Source organism: Sminthopsis crassicaudata, chromosome 1 (assembly GCF_048593235.1).
Source record: "Sminthopsis crassicaudata isolate SCR6 chromosome 1, ASM4859323v1, whole genome shotgun sequence".
In the NCBI taxonomy this organism is placed as follows: Eukaryota; Metazoa; Chordata; class Mammalia; order Dasyuromorphia; family Dasyuridae; genus Sminthopsis; species Sminthopsis crassicaudata.
The window spans coordinates 39,006,144-39,029,275 of NC_133617.1; the positions used below are offsets into that span (position 1 = coordinate 39,006,144).

The window sequence follows — 23,132 nt, forward strand, 5'->3', positions numbered from 1 at the left end:
CTCTTCTTTCTGGGTTCTAATCTGTTCAAATACTTACTAGCTGTATGACCCTGGACAAGTCACCTAACCCTGTTTACCTCAGTTTCTTCATCTGTGAAATGAGCTAGAAAAGGAAATGGCAAATGGCTTCATTATCTTTGCCAAGAAAACTCTAAATGGGGTCACATAGAGTCAGAAATGAATGAAAATGACCAAACGATAACAACAAATTGATAAGAAGATTTTCTTGCCATTAAGGTTGATTTTGCCTCTTCACAGCTCCCACCCATAATACCTAAATCTGATCTGATAAATCAAACAGAAGTCATATTCTGCCTCCTAAAGTCAACTATCCATGTATTTGAGCACTCCTCTTCCACCCAACATTCCTGGATCTTCTCTTTCACAACCCAAACATGCCCAATTCCTTCAACCCATCATAAAATATTGTGAAATATAGGCCCTTAAACTCTCCTGATTATCCTCTTCTAGATGCTATCTCATTTATAAAGTTCTTCTTTAAGTACGACTCTCCAGATTTAATTCAACAGGACAGTCTTCAAATCAACTGTTGTCTCCCTTTTCCTTGGAATTTACATCCCTCTAAATGCAGAACTTTGTAGCTGCCACATCCTTCTCCTGATTCATTGAGAATGAAGCTCATGAAAACCCTAAGTCTTCTTCAGACAAACTGCTTTCTCCCTTGCCTCCTCCATCCTGTACTTGTGGAATTAAATTTTTAAACCCAAGAGTAAAGTTTTACATTTGTCCCTATTGAATTTTATCCTAAAAGTCAGCCTCAAACTATAGCCTATCAAGATATTCTTTTGAATCTTGACTCTTGTCTTTCTCTTTGTTAACTGTGTCTCCTACTTGGGATCATCTGCAAATTTGATGCCCTTATGTGAATCATCAATAAAAATGCCATAAGCATAAACACTAGCAAAAAAGGAGTGGGATCAAGCAGAGATCCTTCAGATCCTTCCTTGGATATCTCCATCCCCACTGACATTGAACTACTAATGATTAATCTTTGAGGTAAGTCATTCAACCAGTTTCAAATCCATTTAATTGTATTATATCTAGTTGACATCTTTTTTATTTTTTTCCTAGTCCCTTTTCTATTGAATAAAGGATTGACTTTAAGTCAATTCAACTTAAACTTCTAGTAAGCCCCGACTAGGTAAAGGCACTGTGCTAAGTACAAGGAAAGGGGGGGAAAACCCCACAGTTCTTATCCTCATAGAGCTCACAATGATCTCAGTGTTCCCAGAAGGAGAACCTTTTTCATCCTATGAATCTAAGAATTGCGACTTCTACAAGAATAGAATTAGAATAGCATGAGATACTTTAGCAAATACTTTGCCAAAATCCAGATGTAATTCCTTTAATCTTCTGGCTTAGTGACTGTCAAAAAATGGAAATGAAATTTCTCTGTCATGACCCATCCTTGCCCAAGTTGGACTGGGCATTTGCAATCACCCATTCCTTCTCCAAATGACCACCGACCATCTCTTTAACAATCCCTTTAAGAATTTTTCTTAGAATTGAAATTGAATCCAATGGCCTATAGTTAATAGACTGTTCTCTTAATACTTTTTCTGAAAATTGGAATATTTGCCTTTCTCAAATCTTTTGATAGCACTTCCTTGTGACATTCATTCATTCATGTACTCTCAAATAACACTGACAGTGTCTTATTAATTACATCAACTGGCCCTTTCAGTACCCTGATATATAGCTCCTCTGGGGTAGGTGACTTTAATCCATCAAGAACAGATATGTGATACTATTTTTCTTTTTTAGTCAACTCAAATATCAGCTCTCCTTAGCTATTTTTGTGATGTCTAGTATGGAGGTCATTCTCCTTAGCACAGAAACTGTTTTGAACAGTTTTGTTTTGCAAAAACACTTTTTAACAGCTCGGTCTTCTCTATCATCAATTATCATTTTCCATCTACAACCAAGCAATAGTCCTACACCACATTTGTTCTTCAGTGAGAGATTATTAAATGTAAATTAAGATTGGAACAAGAAAATGTTGTTTTTTTCCTTCATTCTCTTCTATAATCTTTCATTTCTCTTCTTTATGCTTCAGTTGGTCTATTTCTGCATTTCTTGCATGAATCAGCTTTGGGATAGCTCCCAAGAACCATCAAAACCAATGATTCTATGAAAATATCAACAGTGTCCATCCTTTAATTGACTTGAAAGTTACTGTGTATTAAGGTAAATGGAGACTTGAGAAGAAATGCATATGGGAATCCTCAGCAGAAAGCTACAGTACATATTAGCCTGGTACAAAGAGGGCACTCAAAATTTAGTTTCTGATTTAGTTGGTTTGATTTGATTTGACCTCAAGAGAGAGCAACTCCGCCTTGTTGGTTAAGTGTGGAGAAAGTTCATTCTACAGAGGAACCATTGTTTTGTTTTAAGAATAATAGCTAAATGGGCATGCATGTCAGCAGTGCCCTTCTGCTGCCTTTGTGGAAGCATTTGACATGAATGAAAGAGACACTTGGCTCCAACTTCCATTCTGCTGCTTTCCACCCCGACTGATGGACCCCCAACCCCCAGCATACTCACAGCTCCCATGTGTCTCACAAGGCCCACAGGGTTATTTGTTTTTTATCATTGACTCCTTGTGTTCTCTGAAGGCAGAGGCTCTTGGTGTATTGTGGTTTAAGCTTTTATAGGAGACAGACAGAGTTGGCTGAATTTTTTAGGAAGGCTGTTGGAATCCATCTGTCAAACAGCTCTAAGATAGGACAGAAAGAAATAAGCAAATTTTCATTGGGTTTTAATTGAGTGGATTTTTCAGGCCTCTTTCCTTTGCTTATAACACATGTTGTTCCAGGAAGATTTAGACAAAAAGGTTATTACTGTTATTTTCAGAAAAAAATATTCAGTTTTTTGCCTCCAGGGAAATAAGTAGATTAGAACAGAAAATTACCTGCTGAAATAACCCAGAGTGCCCCTAAATGTTAACAAGAAAGTACAAAGTGCAGCTCAAATTGAATTTAGCCACATGATTACTGCGTACCGTGATTAGTACACAAATATGCCCAGCTTATAAGGAGTCACTGAAGCAGTAAACCCTATTGCTACCAGCCTAGTTACCAGGAACCATTACTGATTGAGAATCTGTGGATGGTAACATGCCATCACTCCCTAATACAAGCTTCCTTTGTTTTCCTCTTTTTCCTCCCCCTTCTAATATTCTGTTCTTCCTTTCTTTTATCCCTTTCCCTCTCTCCTTCTTACTTCAATACTTATGCCCTCTTCTCCATAGCTATGCCTTGACTCATGTCTTAAAGCACAGGAGTGCCCTCTGGGCTAAAGAACTTTGCAGACTTTGACTTCCCAAGTCATTATCATTAACCTCCTTAGCTGCCATGACCTCCACCTCACTCACAAATGTTCAGTTTCCATGATCCAGAACTTGGAGATTTCTCTCTTGGACCACAACCTCCCAGTTTTTTATATCCCTTTGTGTTTATTCTCCCCAAACCTATTCTTTATGTTCACCTCAAATTCTTACCTCTCCCATTTCTCTCTTCTCACCCAGTCCTCCCTTCTGTTCTAGACACTTTCTTCTCCATTTTCAGTCTTGACTCCATAACTAACGATACAATATCTTATATCTTCAGTTTCCTTGTCTTATTGACACTTGTGACTAGCCATACCACTTCCATTAGCCATCATTACGTTCTCTGCTTCAACATCCAGGTTGTTGGATGCTACTTGAGGAAATCATGCAAACAGGCCAACTAGCTACAGCAAAAACTTGTTATCTTCTCTCTATTTGGACTGCCACCACATTTTACTTATACTTAGTTGGCTCTGTCATACCATCCTCCTCACAACAATAGTTCCAGACCTTCCCATTTCTCCTCTAGTTTCCTACACTAGCCTCGGTTTCCACTCAACAAAGTACCTTGCTTCATACTTTATAAAAAAGAAGAAGGCATCTATCTTCCATATCTAATAAGTCCAAAACCCTTGGTATTATTTCTTATTCTCTTTCATTGCTCCAGTATCTGATGAAAATGTAGTTTATATCCTTGCTGAAACCAGACTCTTATTGCTCTTGATTGCATCTCTTCAAGAAGCTTGCCCCTTTAATTCTCACCCACACTCCATATTATTAAATATCTTTCAATATATTGGCTCCTTTCTTACTGCCTATAATCATACTCAGTTCTCCTCTATGCTCCAAAAACTCTCACTTGACTCTAGCATCACTTAATCGATTAAGCTATATCTCTCCATTCTTCTACAGTTGGACTCCTAGAAAAAAAGTTATTCCTCCCATTGTCTCCATTTCTACTTCTTACATTCTATCTTCTGACGTCAAGGCTCAATTTTCTAACTTCCTTCTGTAGGTACCAAGAATTCCCTAATTCCTAAATCATTTTCCCATTGTTCATACTTTTTTGACCACTCTGCCATATTTGATACTGTTGACTACTACCTTCTGCTAGATATATTCCTCATGCTTCAGGTTTCCATAGCACTCTTTGTTCTGTATCACTTTTGGTTCTGCTTGTCAATTTGTGCTTTCTCAGTTTTCTTTGCTGGGTCATTATACATGTTCTATCCCTAATTATAAGTGTTCCCTCATGACTTTGTCCTGGATCTTTTCATTTCTCAAAACTCTATTTCTTTAATTCAGTTATTATCTCTGGATGATTTCCAGATTTATTAAATCAGCCTTATTCTTTTTTGGGCCCAATGCCCATATCACTAACTGCCTGCTGCTTCTGTGTCTTCCACTGGATTGCATAGATATTTAAAACTCAGCATGTCTAAAATGAAAATCATATAGAAGATAATAGAGTCACCTCTCCTTTAGGCTTCTCTATTTCCATGGAGTCAACCACTATCCTTCCAATCCCCCATCTGTCTTACCTCAGCAACATCAAAGAGCTAGTATGGCAATAGAGGATAAAGCATACTGAAGTTGAGCTGAAGAAAACTTTGGTTCTCAGAGGTCTCAGATACTTGCTAACTGAGTGAAACTAAACAAATCACTTTGCGTTTCTCAATTACCTTTGTTTTTTGTCTGCAAAATGATAGTGGTACAGTAGATGAACCTGGAGGGAGGAAGATTCTTCTTCCTGTGTTCAAATATAGCCTCAGACACTTACTAGTTGTATGACATTGGGCAAGTCATTTAACTGTTTGCCTCAGTTTCCTCATCTGTAATATAGGCTGGAGAAAGAGATAAATCCTTTGTCTGAATTCAGATCTTGCTAGCTGTGTCCTCCTGAGTCAATCACTTCACCTCAGCCTAAATTTCCTTAATTGTAAATGGGAATAAGATTATTTTTAGCTTCCGAATACAATTCTTCCTTTGCAACAACAACAACAACAACAACAACAAAATTCGGTTCTGCACATATATATTGTACCTAGGATATACTATAATATGTATGGGAATGCCTGCCATCTAGGGGAGGGGGTGGAGGGAAGGAGGGGAAAATTTGGAACAGAAGGGAGTACAAGGGATAATGTTGTAAAAAATTACCTATGCATATGTACTGTCAAAGAAAATGTTATAATTATAAAAATTAATAAAAAAAATTTTTAAAACTATAAAAAAATTGTAAATGGGACTAATAATAGCACCTATTTCACGGTATCATTGAGAAGGTATTTGTAAAGAACTTTGAAAATATTAAAGCACTTATAAATGCCATTGTTCTTGTTGTTTTTGTTTTTTAATCTATCTATCCCCTCAATGGATTCTTGACCATTCCCTAATTTAGGCTCTTATCATTCTTCACTTATAGAAAGTTAAAGTCAAAGAAATGAATTTCAAAATTCTGCATCATGGGGAAGAATACTTGCTTGGGAATGAGGCAGAATGAAAGTAACCCCATGAAAGTTAAGAAGATAAATGACCTGGGAAATAAGAGGAGAGAGAATATTTTAAATGTTTAATAATTGGATCTCATGATTAGGCTTCTGGATTCTCTTTTCTCTCTCTACACAGCTTCCAAGCTAATTTTCCTAAAATCAACATTTGACTGTGTCTTTTCTTGGCTCAAGAACCGTTGGTAATCCCTTGTTTTCTCTAGATTAAAATACAAAGTCCTTAACTTGACATTTAGCCCCATCCCAAAATGTCTGTTCATGAATTCATATATATAATAATTAATATATCTCTTGCCTTCTCAATGGATAGGGAAGGGATGGAGGGAAGGAGAGAATTCAAAACTAAAAAAAATTAGAAAACAAAACAAAAAGCTTAAAAAATAACCTTACCCCAGCTTTCATTTCCAAGTCCTCCATTTAATTCTCTTCACAGATTTTATATTTTACATTTTAGGCCAAGTGACCAATTAACCTTGTCTTTCCTTGAATTCATTTCTCCAAGTTTTGCTTAAGATGATGTCCTGAATAGAATAAACTCCCTTCCTAACTTTCACTATTTAGAAATCTTGGCTCCTTTCAAAGTTTTGCATATATGACTCCTTATTTAAATAGTATGTTTCCCTGATTTCTCTTTCCCTCCTCAAATAATTACATGGATGGGTAATATACATTTTTGTGTATGTGCTTTTTTGTTTATGTGTTGTATCCTTCCCTTCCCCTGATAAAATATGAACTCTTTGAGGGCAGAGACTTTGTTTTATTTTGTTTTGTCTTGTCTTTCTATCCCCAGAAGCAAACACATTGCCTTGTATTTAGCAGGGGCTTAACAAATTGAAACATCTGTGTTTCTGAATCAGTTGAAGGTACGCAAAGATGAGTAAAACAATTGGCTCAAATGTAGTTGATCATTTTAAACTGCATGGATACAATTTTGATGCAACTTTTAAAAATATAGTTTCTTGGTTAAAAAAAAAGTTTAGTGCTTCCTGTATATACAGCATTATTCTCAGTGCCAAAGAAAATGCAAAGCTTTGAGAAGACATTTCCTCATCTATGAGTTTGCACATTAATAAGTATCTGAGACAACAAAAATAAAAGTATAATTAAAATATTACATGATAAGTTCCTTAAAGACTTAAAAAACAAGTTGCTATGTAAGGTCTGATCATTCATTATCAGTGAGATAATCAAAGAAAGTTTCCTGAAAGAGAAACAGCATATGCTTTTTTTAAAAGTCAATGTTAACATTTCCTCACTATATAGCTAGTCTCTCTGTACCTCATTTTCCTACCCTCTAAAATATGACAATTGTGGTACATTTCTCTAAGGCTACCATTCATTTCCCTCATATTGCTGGGGGAACATCACTAGAACTCTCCAGCATGCCTTCCCTAGGAAACTTATGATTGGGAAATCTCATCATGCAGCAAAATTGGCTATTTCCCATCAGTCCTCTCTGCCCCTCTATTTGGCTCCTTTGATTGGAGGTCATGGACTTAAGGTTCTCTATTTAAAGAGGGGTAGAGCTTTGTTCTCCATCTTCCGCCAGCTGCTACTTTGAGACTTCTTTAGAACTCTTCAATATACCCTCCATCTAGTGACTGTTCCCCCTTTTCAGCTTCCTTCCTTGTATTGTTTTCCCAATTAGGTTTCTATCTCTTTGAGGGCAAAGATGATCTTTTTGCCAAAAAAAATTGCATCCCTAGTGCTTATCGTAGTACTAGAAACATGGTTAGATGCTCAATAAAGATTGACTTATTGATTCTTTCTGCTTTAATAATTCTCTAAGGCATTCAGGTGCCATAGGAGTGAAAGGTAGTAGAGTTGCTGAAAGAACTGAATTGAATATTTCTGAGTTGAGCCTTGAAGGGTGGAAGATTCTAAGGGAGATCACTCGGTATCAAAGGAGGTGGGCTAGACAAATTTGTATTGGGCATATGACCATTTAACCTATGTAGCTATTTAGTGTATCTCAGCCTTAATTTCCTTATCTGTAAAAACTCCTGAGGTTGTCATGAGGTTCAAATATACATCCAAGACTTTGCACGTCTTAAAACTCTATATAGACATTCGTTGTTTTTATGACAAGTACAACAAACATTTATTAAGTAGCTACCTTGAACAAATCACTGTTAGACCTGTGCAGGACAATACAAAAGCAGCCCTCAGCTCAGAAAGTTTTTGGCAGAGGTCTCTCCAAATTTGCCATTCCAAAGGTCAACTCCATGCCTCTACAGAGTGCTGAACTCCTTTCTTCTACCTTTCTATACTCTTGACTTCCTTCAAACCTCAGCTCAGGTATTTCTTCTTCCTTATCACTCCTATTTATGGTACTCTCTCCCTCTCAATTTATCTTATATTTTTTACATATAAAGTCATAGATTTAGTACTCCAAAGGACTTTTGAGAACCCTACTATCCACAATGTATATTTGGAGATGCAGGAACGGGTAGATTATGTAAATTATGTAGGGTCACACAGATAATGAGAGCCTAAGGCAGGGTGGGAAACCAAGCTTCCAATACCACACTAGGTATCCTATAACTCAGGTGAAATATAAGCTCTCTGAGGGCAGAGACTTATTTTTATAACTCAAGAGGTTGGTACAGTGCCATGAATATTTGATTTGAACTAAACTGGGTTCTATTTTGTATTTATATGTGTGTGTATGTGTAGTATGTATGTATATACATATATGTGTTATATATTTTATATACATGTGTATATATATATATATATATATATATATATATATATATATATATATATATATATATATATATGTGTGTGTGTGTGTGTCTAATGTATGGTATTCTATTATTTGCCCTTCATTCTGGAAGAGAACCATGACATTAGGGAAGGGGATGCCATGACATGCATGCGAATTGGATTTGCGTGAGGGAGGGCTATTCAAGGTCACCTGCTTCACTTTCCCCTCCAGAGCCATCTGGGTCCAATGACCAGATGTAAATCAGGACAACTGGAGATGGCCCTGGGTGCAATGGGAAATCTTGGCCTTTTTAAGCTAAAATCTTCAACTGAGCTCAGCATAGATTGTGTGTATGTGTGTGGTTTTTGTGTGGATATATAATGTATTTGTAATGTGGACATATAATGCATAGTAGTAGAAATAGAAGTAGTAAAGTGCCTTTAATAACTTAAAACTGGAGCAAGACTTTGGGGATAACCTATATAGTAGCATCAATCAATAAAATGGTATTTATTTGGTATTTACTATGTGGCAAGCCCTGTATTTACAAATAGGAAAAAAGTGGATTGGTTTCTGCTCTCAAGGAGCTTACATTCTAATTAGAATTCTAATTAGAATCTAAAAGAAATTTGCCATTCTAAAAAGGTCAGATGGAAGGGCCAGCAGGATCTGGTCTTTCCTAAGGATACAATAGGTATACAGAAGTCCTTAAAGAAGTCTTGAAATAAGTGCCCACACTTAGAGTATCCTAAGAAATCCCCCCCCAAAAAAAGACCCACTCCAACCCTAGGAGAACAGAGATAATTGTGTATTCAGGGGCTGTTTCTGTAGTCATTATTCACTGTACTGCAAGGAAATCACCAGTTGCTGTGCTTGCAGAACACCTTTCTGTAGGGAGTCTTGTGTTCTGCGGTTTAAACCCTCATTAGAAAAAGTTCATTTATTGAATTTATGGTGCAGTACGCAAGGCTTTTGGGATGTGATTCCAGCTAATGGGTCCCAGTGCAGAGCTAAAAATAAGGCATATGTGTGCCTCGCTTTTCCCCTAGTGACAAAAGGTGCCTCCAGTTAGTTCAGTGCACGCAGAGTATCTGGGCTTGTTCCTGATTTTTTCCCTAAGCTCCTGTCAGCATTGCCTCCTCTTTGCTACCAAATTTACTATTGATTTTATGAGCGATAAAAGACCTTGAGAGCTTCAGACCTTTGCGCAGTGGTCTTCACCTTCTGAAGTAAACCGGAGAAATTTGCATTGTGCTAAAAAAGCAGGAACTGTCAAAGAGAACTTGTTTGGGGTGCAAGCGCTTGGGTGTGCATCTTGGTTTCACTAATGACCTTGATCAAATAATTGTGCCTCAAGTCTGTTTCTTTACTGAAAAATGGAGAAAGGCTGGTGACAATTACAGAAGAGCTAAGCACATGGTGGGATGTGGGTATAATGAAATTTGACAAACCATCAAAAATTAAGGAGAGGGAGAATTAAGAGAAGCACTGGAAAACTTGTATGGACCAACAGCAAGACTGAGGAAAAGACAGAGGAGAGAACAAGAGAGAAAGAGAGAGGAGGGGTGGGGAGAAAAGAAGAGGGAGGGAAGGAAGGAGAGAAGAAGGGAGGGAGGAAGGAAGGGAAGGAGAGAGAGAGAGAAAAATGATGGATGGATAAATAGATTTATAAGTAGTAAGAGAGATGGACATGTAGGTAGGTAGATGATAAATGGATTGATATATAGATAGATTAATGAATAAATAGATGAAGTAATAACTGAATAAATCCACAACTGAAGCAACTAGCAAATAATTAGCATAAAAATATTAATGCTTTTTCTTTTCAAACCATATGCATTAACTCTTGCAGAACCCTGTGTTCCAATTCCCCCCTTCCCCCAACCCCTCCCCTAGATGATAAATAGTCCAATATATTTTAAACATGGTATAAATATAACAAAAATTTTTTAAAGAATCCCATGCAATTATGATGGTAAAATATTGAAATAAGAAAATTAATTTTCCTCTCTTCTTTGCAGAGGCAGGGGATTAAGATTGCAGAACATTGCTTTTATCACTCATATCAACAAACATTTGTTGAGTGCCTACTCTATGCCAAGCATTGCAGTGGAGATACAAATTCAACATATTTAACAGTCTCTTTGCACAAGGAGTATACATTCTAGCCTAATGGAATTGGTGTAGGTCAGAATCAATGTTCTCACTTAAGAATCATTTCTAACCTGAAAGCTAATTGTGCTCTCAGACAGGATGATTTCAGTGTTTTGTTTTGTTTTTTCCAAAGTTGGCCCAAGATCTTCCATTTTGTATACATATATACTTGTTTATTTTTGAAGGAGACACATGGCTTACCCACAATGATGCACTTTGCCAAAAATCTAAATTATACAAACATACTTTTCTGCTCCATTGCTAACTGGGTTGTTAACAGTTGAAGTGTTGGGAACACTTCAAATGTCAAAGCTGCTAAAAAAAATGATGGTGATAAGAATGACAATGGGAAATACACAGCATTCAGGGCCCAATTAGATGCATTAGTTACAAAGGATGTCGAAGAGACACTTTGAGACTATCTTCCACAAGAACACGGGCTTCGAGAGAGACCTAAAAAAACTGAATGTTGCTTATCTTTGAATGAATATCTGAAATCAGTCCAGCAGGAATCTTGTTCATTTAAAATCAACTGGAATGGACCCACCAATCCCAAAACTAGCTGATGCATAAATTTTAACCAAAGAGTTCAGTGCATTTATTTTTACTTTGCAGGAGATTTTAAGTTGATTAACCTGATTGTTTGGTTTCATTTTTTGAATTCAATACAGCCCATATCATGTGCCCACTATGTGCAAAGTGGATGCAAAGATAATTCAGCTGAAGTCAAGAAACATTTGCTTTGATCCTTTGATGTGTTATGAGCTGGGGATAAAAGGGAAACAGGCCTGACTTCAAGAAACTTCCATTCTACTTCGTCATTGGATCATAGGGCCTTAGAACAAGACCTGAAAGTGACCTTGGAAATCATCCAGATCAAACCCCATCATTTTACAAATGAGGAAACAGACTCATGGAGATAATATGACAGCTCAGTGTCAAATAGAGTATCAAAGGCAGGATTTGAATCTCTCGTCTCCAGAAGAATTCCTTTGGGGGCATTTTTTCATTGTCCTTCAATTTTGCTTACTTTCCCTTACTTGATTGAAAAAGCACAACCTTCTGAAACCTAAAACCAGACCCAGCTGAAGAGCCCATAAAGTGGTCCTACAGATTAGTACTGGTGACTACAGCCTGTTTTAAGATCAGATGATTTCCCCTCAACATGAATTCATGGATCTCAGTAAAATTAGGGAAATATTCATGGCAATGTCTAGCAGTGAAAATCCAATTTCAGAACTTAATTGCCTACGGAGGCAGAGCCAGGCTCCATTTACAGAAGACTTTCCATGTCACAGGTTAATAGTGTCATTGGTTTAGTGTTAGAATAGACCTTTGAAATCAAGCAGTTCAGCCCCTCATTTTATAGATGAGTTGAATAATTTCCCCGATAGCTGCCCAATACCACTCAGCTAATAAGTTGCTTAGACTTAATTTGAATCCAGAACTTCTCACTCACATCAAGTGCGCTCTCTCCCGCCTACATTGCCTCCACCTCTTATATCATGGAGCCAAAGGTTATTATTTCTATTTGCTACTGATCTTCTTGACATCAAAGACTATTTTGATTTTCTATTTGTATATTTATTCATTTTGTGTATGTACAGAATAAACCCTACTAAATATTTTTTCCATTCCTTCATTCACCCTTTGAGCCATCACCTTCCTCCTTCCAACTCTGCCACCAATCTACAGAAGAATCACAGATTTAACAGTCTTTTGAGATGCTTTAGTCTAGATTCAGAGAGAGGGAAATTCTGCCTTAGAGACGCTGAATGACTCATCTAAGATTAAACATGGAATGAGAATTAGGATTAGAATCCAGATGTTCAGACTCCAAGATCCAGCATTTTTTCTCCTCTTTGCCTGTTTATATCTATATGAGTATTCCCTGGAGAAGGCAGCACTGTATTGTGGGTGACATATTTTCAATGACTCAAGCTTGAGACTTGGAACAACACAGGAATGCCAGGTTGGAGGATTACGTGTTCCAAGGCGCTGGCTTGCTTAAAATCCTTCTTCAGCTTCAAGGAGCTGCATCCTTCAGAGCCATTGAGTAAGAGGCTAATAGGAGAAAACAAAACCTCTGGACAGAACAAGCTAGGAAAGAGCAGGTTATTCTGACCCTGAATCTTCAGTTGCAAAGAACACGATGTTCTCATAAAGAGCTTTTACAAGGGACGATGCAATTGATTTATAAGTCATGTTTTAACTTAAGTCAAATGAGCTGTCTGCAATTGGTTAGCTGGGGATGGTGTTTTTAAAGCTCAGTGGCTCTAATAGCTGAAAGCAAATGAACTTGGGATGGAGGAAAGGCTTTTGTTCTGCACTATAAAATATATAGGGGTACAGGGCAGATCAGGATCTGGGCATCTGTTTGTTTGTTTGCTATGGGGACAGACTGCATTTGGAAGAATTACCCTCATTAATGGTTCTCTTTTCTCTCCTGCCTGTTGATGACATTTTTGCCCCATGATTTCAACCCTAAACAAATCACATTTTATCTCTGGGACTCAGTGCCTTCATCTATAAAACGACAGTGTCAAACTGAATTATCTCTGAGGCCTCCAACAAAGCTGTGTTCTTTTTCTCGAAGTTCAATGAGGACAGAGACTGCCTCTTATTCATGTTTTATCTCCCACACTGTCCAGAACAGGGATTGTAACTGGCACTTGAATAATAATAATTATAACAAGAAATACTTATATGGCATTTTAAGTTTCACAAATCACAAAATACATGCATACATATATATGGATTACATCTTGACATATATGATGTATAATATATAATATGTGTATATCTCATATAGCTAACATATGGATTATATACTTTTGTGGATACACATATATCATGTATATTATATGTGTATATATCTCATTTATATAATATACAAATTATACATACATATATCATGTATATACATAGTATATGCATATATTATATACGTATCATATAAATAATACATTTATTATATATATGCACATATATCATGTATAAGGACAATTAGGTAGTACAGTGAATAGAGCATTACTCTTGCAATCAGGAATATCTGAGTTCAAATTTGACTTCAGACACTTGCTAACTCTGTGACCCTGAAAAAGTCACTTAATATATGTTTAGCTCAGTTTCCTCACCTGTAAAATGGGGATAATAGGAGCACCTACTGTCCAGGGTTGTCAAAAAAATCAAATGAAATCATAGTTGTAAAAAGCATGTAATAAAGTGCCTGGCACATAAAGTGCTATATAAATATTAGCAATTGTCATTATTGTTATCATATGCATCTCTATATGTATGCATAGTACTTTGTGAATCTTAAAGTGTTGTATAAATGTTTTTGTTTTGTATGCACACACACTATTATCCTACTATATAAGGGGCATGGGAGACACTGGCACAAGACTGCCCAGCACGGCGTGCCCTCAGAGAAAGTGCTGGGCACTATGAGCAAAGCAGAATCGGATTAGCCCAAAGAAAACATGAAATACACAAAACTAGAGAAGCCACCCCAAATGTTCATGTGAACTATTAGTGTCTGATCTGTGGTAGAGCATTCTAAGCTCATGTTGGTCTGACCAAACACACTGTAACTCGATTCTAACATAATAATGTCATTTTAGACATCTTTGAAAATGGACAAGCCATATAAGTGAATCTATGCTTTATCTGTATTTATAATATATATATATATGTATATATATATATACACTATAAAGATAATTTGGATATATATCTATATTTATATATGTCTACTACTTTGCAAACTGTAAAGTACCTCACACATTTTTATTAAATTTTATATAAATTTATATATTATTTATATATCATATATAGTTATAGTTTACATGTATATTATGTGTTATTCCTCACACATATTATATGATTTTGTATATATGTATACAGAGAGAGAGAAGATATTATCTCATTTTATCCTCACAATAATCTAGTGAATTAAGTGCTACTATTATGTAATATTATCCCATTTGCAGGTAAAGAAACTATAAAACAGAGGTTAGGTGACTTGTCTAGGATCACACTGTTATAAGTACCTGAGGCCAGATTTGAACTCAAGTCTGCATCTCTCCAGGTCTCGCTCTCTGTCCACTATAGCACTAACCTGTCTCTAGCTAGGAAAGTGAGAGACCAAACCAAATAGGTGATTAGAGAGGACAGAGGCTGGACCTCAGCAAACAGGGAATATACCTATAGCCTATCTCTGCTAAGAACTGAAAAATTCTATGAATACAAATTTACAAAGTGAAAATGGGACTAAGAATAATGCTTATCTCCCAGGATTATTGCAAGAATTCAATGAGATAACATTTACAAAGTATATAGTAAGCACACAGTAGGTGCTTGTTTCTTTCCTGTGTCTCAGTTTCTTTCCTTGAGTTCTACCTAAAATTTTAATCTTGTTGAAAGTGACATGACACATCCTCTTTCCAGTCAAGATTAGAGGGTCCCCCTGCATTTTTCTTAGACAGAACTTGCCTACATCCTAGCCTGAAGAAAACAATTTCCGATCAGCAAGGAGACATCCTAAGGAAGCCACTGAGAGTCAGTTTCTCAGCAGCTTCCTGCTCTCTTCCCTTAGAGTAGCACCAAATCCTGTGATCGGTTTGACTGACCCCGGTCATTGGCACAAAGTTTATCGAGGTTGCCTATGGGGAGGTATCGACTTGTATAATTCGCCATCCAAAGAGGAAACCAAAGCACCTGAGCACCATAATGCCACTGGCCATAAATCAGTACCGTTCTCAATTTCCAATCAAAATTACAAGGATATGTGAGATGGCAGCATCAACAGCCAACAGTGTAAATATATCAAAATGGTCATAACAGAGAGAAATATATGGGGTATCAGAATAAGTATTAGCATACACACTCTGGCTTCTATCTCTTATAAGTCTCCCTACCCATATACCACTGGGGCTACATGTGAGTCAGAATCAAGGCATCAAAATGGAACTCAATCAATCAAGGAGTTATTTATTATGTCCTCTTTAGGGCTAGCATATGGAGGACATGGAAGCTCCTAGCATCTTGGGTCTAAAAGGGACCTCAGAGTCCCCTGTAATCCAACTCCTCATTTTTACAGATGGGGAAACTAAGATCTAGAAAGGTTAAATAGCTAGTTAGTGAGGGGCATAGCATGAGAACTCAAGTCCCTTGACAGCACGGCGTCACAATGTACAATAAGGAAAACCTTGTTTCAGATCCTGCCTCAGATATTTCCTAATGGTAGAATAATCCTGAGCAAGGTCACTGAAGTTCTCTGTGACTCAGTTTCCTCATTTGTAAAATGAGCTTCTAAAATCCTGTCAAGATCTATAGTGTCTGGTCTTATAACTGCCACACCATCATGTGATGCTGCTACTAACCTAATATACATAATATGGGTAAAGCACAAGGTAATTGTGCTGTCATATAATTAAAAGGGAAAAAAAAAACCGTGTGATTCATGTTGCAAAAGAAATAGAATGTCAGAGGAGAAAGAGGAGACTGAAGGAGTTGAAAGAAGTTAGGCAAGGAGTTGAAACTTGCATTAGACCCTGAAGAAGTGGTTAGACTTTTGTAAAAGAAAAGAGAATGCTCCGGGTGAAGGGAAGGGGACAGGAATGAATGTGATCAACGTGTGGAAAGAAAGTGATTCAGGAAGATAGATAGACGGAAATAGAAAGTCATAGACAGATTCACAGAGAGCAAAGACAGAGAACAAGAGAGAGAGAAACAGAAAGACAAAGAGAGACACAGAGAGGAACCAAGAGAGACACAGAGAGGAACCAAGAGATACACAGAGACAGTGACAGAGAAAGCAAAAGAGACAGCGACAGAGAAAGCAAAAGAGACAGCAACAGAGAAAGCAAAAGATAAGAGACACAGAGATAGAGACAGAGACTCAGAGAGACAGAGATGGGTAAATACAGAGAGATGAAGACAGAGAACAAGAGAAACAAAGAGGGACACACAGACAGAGGCAGAGACAGAAACAGAGAGAGAAAAATGAAAACAGAGACAGAGACAGAAACAACAGAGATAGAGACAGAGACAGGGAGAAAGCAAGTAAAAAACAAAGACAGACACAGAAAGACAGACAGAGCAATAGAGGCCCAAACAGAGAGACAAAGAGACAGAGGCAGAGATGCAAAGACACAGAAGCAGAGATAGAGACAGCTAGATACATAGAGAGGCAGAAACAGAATACAAGAGAGAGCCAAAAAACAGAGAGACAGATATAGAGAGACAGACAGAGAGATAGAAAGTCACAGAGACAAAGACCAAGAGAGACACAAGCAGAGACAAAGTCAAAAAGAGACAGAGACAGACAGGTGGATTAATTATAGTTGTCAAATTGGAAATTTTTCTGGCCTCTTCTCTTTGTTGTAACAAAAATTTAGACAAAGAACAAGAGGTGATTGGTCCCTGTGATAGTGAACACACTTCACTATTCCCTAATCCTATTTTCCATTTTTGTCAGAGAGAAGTGATTTAGAAAGGTTTGCCACACTAAAAGTGTGGGCATCACATTGTAAATCAGAGATGTCAAATACGCTACCCATTATACGTGGCCTCCAGCACTCTCAAATGGGGCCTGAACTGGATTAAAATGTGATTGGGAAATATTTGGCAAAAGAAATAAAGATACAATAAAATAGAGGTAATATTACATTTTAAAGTAAGTCAATACATGACCCACAGGGATCTTTAGGTATGATTTAGTGGCCTCTGTTTTTTATTTGAATCTGACAGCTACCACTGGGGAAACATATAAGAGAAGTCCCCTTCCCCATCCATAAAATGTACTCACTGAATGTGGTCACACAAGATAAAGCTTTAAAGTGTCAGGGCCTATGATCCCTTTAGGAGGCATGAATTTCAATGATTGGGTCAAGAAAGGACCTTTGAGATTGACTGAACAAGCAAGCTAGCCACGTATTTTGGGGGACTTGAAACAGCTAAATGAATTTCAATGTTTTGAGTAGGAAAATTGGGTAATCCACGCTTGAGGTGTTTTGTGAATCAGGACTCTTTGAAAGACATGGGGAAGAGTGGACTTTCTCTCCTCCTCCTCTATCACATGTCATTGGAGCTCCTGAATAAGTGGGAAGCAATGTATTAAATCAGGATCAGAGAAATACCAGAAGACACAAATACAGAGATTTTTCACTCTTTCAAGAGAGCAGTAGGGAGTGCAACTCTCTTGCACACATAAAAATACTAGATGTAGAATCTGCCTCTGATCCTTACTATGGGGAAGATCAGAAGCAAATTACTTGCAAGGCACTCTCTGAGTTTCATTTTCCTCATCTGTAAAATGGGTTGGTTTTTCAAAGGCTTTTTCAAAACTTTATTTTGTTTTTAGCCCTGTTGGAGCCCTGATTCTCAAATGAAATAATGTATATAAAACACTAAATAAATATCATGTATTCTTGATCACCCACAGTTTAGCCCTCAGAGTCAGAACTTCCAACTGACGTTCCCAATTTGCTATTCTGAGTTTATGACCAATTGAATTTGAAGAGAAATCCTGCCACTCCCAGACCAAAGGTTTTGTGACACCCTGCAATCTCTCCCTCCTTGCCCCCAATATCACCACCTGCCCACTTGCCAAAGCCATGCCAAGCTGCCAGCCCAGGGCTGCCAGATCTCAGAACAATTTGGGGTCCCAAGCTGAGCACGAGGAGACATTTCCAGTCCAGGCAGCATTTTGCATTGTCAGCTAGATAATGTGTGATTTATCACAGAACAGAATTCTATCCAACCATTTGGAGCCCGCGTGGCCTTCAATGCAAGGGGCAAGAGAAAAAAAGAAAGAGAGAACTGCAAATTTTGCTTAGCCCTGTTTTTTTTCCTCTCACTCTATCCTCCCTCTTCACCCTTTCTCCAAAGATGTCAGGAAAGTAGCTGTAATGCACTTTAAGAATCAAAGAACTGCTGAAATAGCATCAGATTCCTCCTTGAAATTAAAAGTTCTAACCCATCATCTGCAGAGAGGGAAGGAGAAAGAGGGAAGGAGAATATATATGTACATAAGGGGAGATGCTCAGAACTCCTTTGAGATTGAAAGGATTGAGAGGGGAGCTTATAGAAAGAAAAAAAAAGTTGAAACGTCTCTCCAGGTCTCTACTGACTTAGTCTGTGGATTATATAGCATCTTCTTTCCCTCTGTATTCTCCACTGGATGTTCAAGCAAGAGGACATGTTAGTCTCTAAATGGACTCATCTTGTCAACTGTTTTATTTTCTCTGGTCACTGTTGGGGTTTTTTTCTCCCTTGAATTTAATCCTTTTCCTCCTACTCCCCAGTCATGGACAATAAGACAAGAGCTGAATTTCAAATTTTGGTTCAAATCCAGCTCCCCTACTCCCAAAGGGAATTCACTTAATCTCTTTGAATCTCAGTTTCCTCCTCTGGAGAGGGTTGGACTCCATGACCTCTGAGGTTCCTCCAGCTCTAAGTCTTGTTTTTGTTGTCATTTCAGGTGAGTCTGATCCCATTTGGGAGTTTTCTTGGCAAAAATACTGGAATGGTTTGCCTTCTCCAGCTCATTTTACAGATGAGGAAATGGAGGCAAACAGGATTAAATGACTTTCCCAAGAGCACACAGCTAATAAGTGTCTGAGGCTCTATTTGAACTCAGGAAAATGAGTCTTCCTGACTCTGGGTTAAGCTTTCTGTGTAATATGGTACCACTTAGCTGCCCATCTTCCCATGTTATGTCTATGCTGAAAACATATAACAACCTGAAGCCAATTTGGAAAAATGGGTTTCTTCATGAATCAGCAAGTCTTACTTCTGTCAATAATAAAACATAACAGGACACAAAGTCAAGCTATATAGAATGATATAGGAATCGTGATGCTACAAATAGGATAAATATGCCATCCATAATTCCGAAAAAGGTTCCAAATTTAATCAATAATGTAATTGTATTACTTAAGATCTATTGAGGTAGTATTTGAGCTTTAAGTCAAATCTAACACTCCCTCTGGGAGTGCTTGAAGTTGCATTACAGGTTTCTAGAGGAAAGTTGAATACTATTTTCTCTCAGGAATAAATCGAACTAACTGAGTTTCTAATATTGTTGACCATGAGCCCCCATTAATGTGCCTCCCATTAACAGTCTATCATCTAGATTTAATTAGCTTTGAACAAAGATATTTATTGATTGCATAATAAGAGCAGTTGGCGCTAACTAGCCCCTCTCCAGAATTCTGCACTTCACTCTTTCCAAATGTACTGTTTGCATCAAGAGAATGGTACTGAGGTATACATGTGGTACATAGATGTGGCAAAGGGATATTGCACAACTCCTGGTTATTGGAGTTGTGTGTGTGTGTGTGTGTGTGTGTGTGTGTGTGTGTGTGTGTGTATATATATTAGATGACTTTCTTCTGTGCACAATCATGCTCTCTTTAAGTAATTTCCTTTAATAACTATCTTTATGTGTCCATCTCTGTCTTTGGAGGAAAAGGGTAGGGTGGTCCTTGGTATGTTTCTACTATATCCTACTGATTCAGTTTCTGATAACTGAACATTAGGGAGGGTTAGGCAAGAGAAAAAGAGGAGAAAAACTCTTTCCCTCAAGGGGATTCCATTATAGGTGCCTAACAGTTCCATTCCTAGAGTTCTTCTTAAATAGGCTGTTTGAAATGTTGGATGGGTCTCATTTTCTAGTCCAATGGGCATGACACATCCACTGAACTAATGTCATTGTTTTTTTTTTTTTACCTTGATCGGAAAGATTCATACCTAATGAAGATTTCAGCAGATCATCTTATTTACACATCTTAAAATTCCATCCCTTCCTTATATTGATTATGTTATAATAATTGAGGTTGGAGTGTGGTAACTCCCCTCAATTACCCATATACTCACTATAGAAAGGATTCATGCTTCAGGTAAGAATTGGACATTATGATCTCCAAAGTACTATTTACCTCCTATGTTTCTATGAGAACAGGACATTGAAATTGTAAATTATTGGTTAATACCCCCATTTAGTCACCAACACCTATTAATTACTTATTGGGTTCTAGGCACTACACTAAGTATTAAGGTTACAAAGAAAAACAAAATGCTCCTTTCTTTAAGGATTTTGCCTTCTATTAATAGGAATAATATGTATAAATAGAATTAAAATGAAAATATAAACAATGTAAATAAGTCACTATAAGGAAGAAAGTACTAATAGATAACAGGGCACTTAACCCAAGCTTTAAAGAAATCTCAGAATTCTAAGAGATGAAGGTAAGGCAAGAGTATATTCTAAATACTGATGAATAGTTAGCCTATGTCAAAGCAAAGAGGAAAAAGGCATATCGTGTGAACTGAAACAGTTCACAGAATGGAGCGCAGAATGCGGGAAAGGAAATGATCCTATGAAATGAGCCTGGAAAGATAGGGCTCAAGCCAGATTGTGAAGGACTTTAAATGCCCTAGGAGAAATGTTATTTGAAGTGTGAATTACTACATTGTAGAAGAGGGCATGCCTTTATAGGATTGGAAAATCTTAGCTTTAAAAGCTTTTAATATCCATAATCATCCTTCAGAACCTTGAAATGATCCATGGGTCAGGAAGTAGGATTGATGGAGAATATGAGGAAAAGAAACAACTATTACTTGAATATAGCTTTGAGATAGAATTCAGGGTGAGAAAAAGAATAAATGAAGGATTCTCTGTCTTTTTTTGTTCTTACCCTTACCACCTCTAGATTTTTTCTATCCCTGGGTTTGAGAGGTCAGGAGGAATGATATGAGGTAGAAGCAAGATGAGGCACAAGGGAGAAATTTTAGGAATGTTTTTTATCTTCAGAGACAAGTTTTGAAATTAAAATTCTCTAAAGATCTGAAATTACCTCATTTCCATGATATGGCGGGGTGGAGTTGGGAGGAAGCACTGGATTTGGATTCAAAAGGCCTTGGTTCAGTTCTCCTTTAATTTCTATAGTTCAATTCAATTAACATTTATTAAATACTTGTGTGCATTTGAATGTGTTGGAAGGGATCATCTCAAAGCCTCTTTCGGTTCTAAATTCTATGAGCCTATGCCCTGCTGTGCACCAGGCACTGTGCTAATTACTGAAATGGAAAATCTCAGTTCAAATCCAACTTCAGACAGTAACTGTATGACCCTGGGCAAGTCATTTAACTGGTTTGTCCCAGTTTTCTTATATAATATGGAGAAACTAAGAACATCTATGCCTCCGAATTGTTGTAAGGATCGGATATGATGATAATTATAAAGCATTTAGGATAGTGTCTGCCATATATACAATTTAATATCAACTTATCATTTATGATGATGATAATTATCTAACTGGCTTGATTATCTGCTGCTTCTCACCAGGACCAGAACTCGCCACACTAGAGGACTGGATCACCATATTTTTCTTGAATCTAGGACCCAGTTATTAGAAAAGTCACTCTATTCATTTTTGTACCTTCACCTTAGGGTCCCAGTTGACAGCCCACTATATCTACTGACCAGCCTTAAACACTACCATTTATCTTCCTTTCCTCTCCATCTTTACATCTCCCAAAGCCAAAAAAACAAAAACAAAAAAACAAAAACAAAAAACAAAAAGAGTAAAAAAAACCTATATTCTTTTAAACCTTTATGTTACCAGTGAATAGCACAGCTCCTACCACTTGGTAAAAACTTAATCACTTTTTTCATTTATTTGTACCCAACAACATACTCTGTTCTTATTCGAATATCTGCAATCAATTCTCAGAGTGTCATATAATGGTGTCATATTCTAGCCTGCATCAGGCACAAGGGCCATCTAGTCTAATAATCTCAATTATAAATAAGGAAACTGAACCCTAGTGAAGAGGAGTAAATTACCCACACTGGGAAGAAGTGCCAGAGGTCAGATGTGACTTGTCTTCCGATGCCAGGGCCAGTGTTCTTTCTGCAGCTCCACACTGCTTCCCACATATGAGTAAAAAATGGTTTTAGTCTATGGGCCAGAAGTGAGAGAAGAGCAGCAATGGCTTATGTTCAGTAGTTTAAAGCCAAATAAAAGAAATCTACTGGATCTGCCTTCAGACTCAGCTAGGAGGAAATTCTTTCTTCCCTATACAAGTGCCTTATGTTCTGCCTATATGCATAGGCATAGGGATGATAAGGGAGAAAGTCAGAGAGGATTTCCCGTATTAGCTCCCAGACCAGCTGTTCAGAGAAAGGACTGGCAAAGCTGCGTTTAAACTTGTAATGAGGGAAGGGGGAAGAATAGAGTATCAATGACCCAGTTTATTTGGGCATCATTTTACCACATTGGAATATAGCATAGTTGCCTTGGCAACACTACCCATCAGACCTCAGCACACCTTGAGCTAAAGAGATCATTAAATGGTACTTTTATTCTAGATGGAGCACTCTGGATATTGTTTAGGATTT

At 37.4% G+C, this 23,132-nt stretch overlaps 1 protein-coding gene across 1 annotated transcript in view; it reads left to right on the forward strand.

Moving 5' to 3' along the window:
* TMEM132C (transmembrane protein 132C) overlaps window positions 1–23,132 on the forward strand; it is a 525,373-nt gene that overhangs the window by 465,045 nt on the left and 37,196 nt on the right. The gene's annotated exons all lie outside the window — the stretch shown is intronic.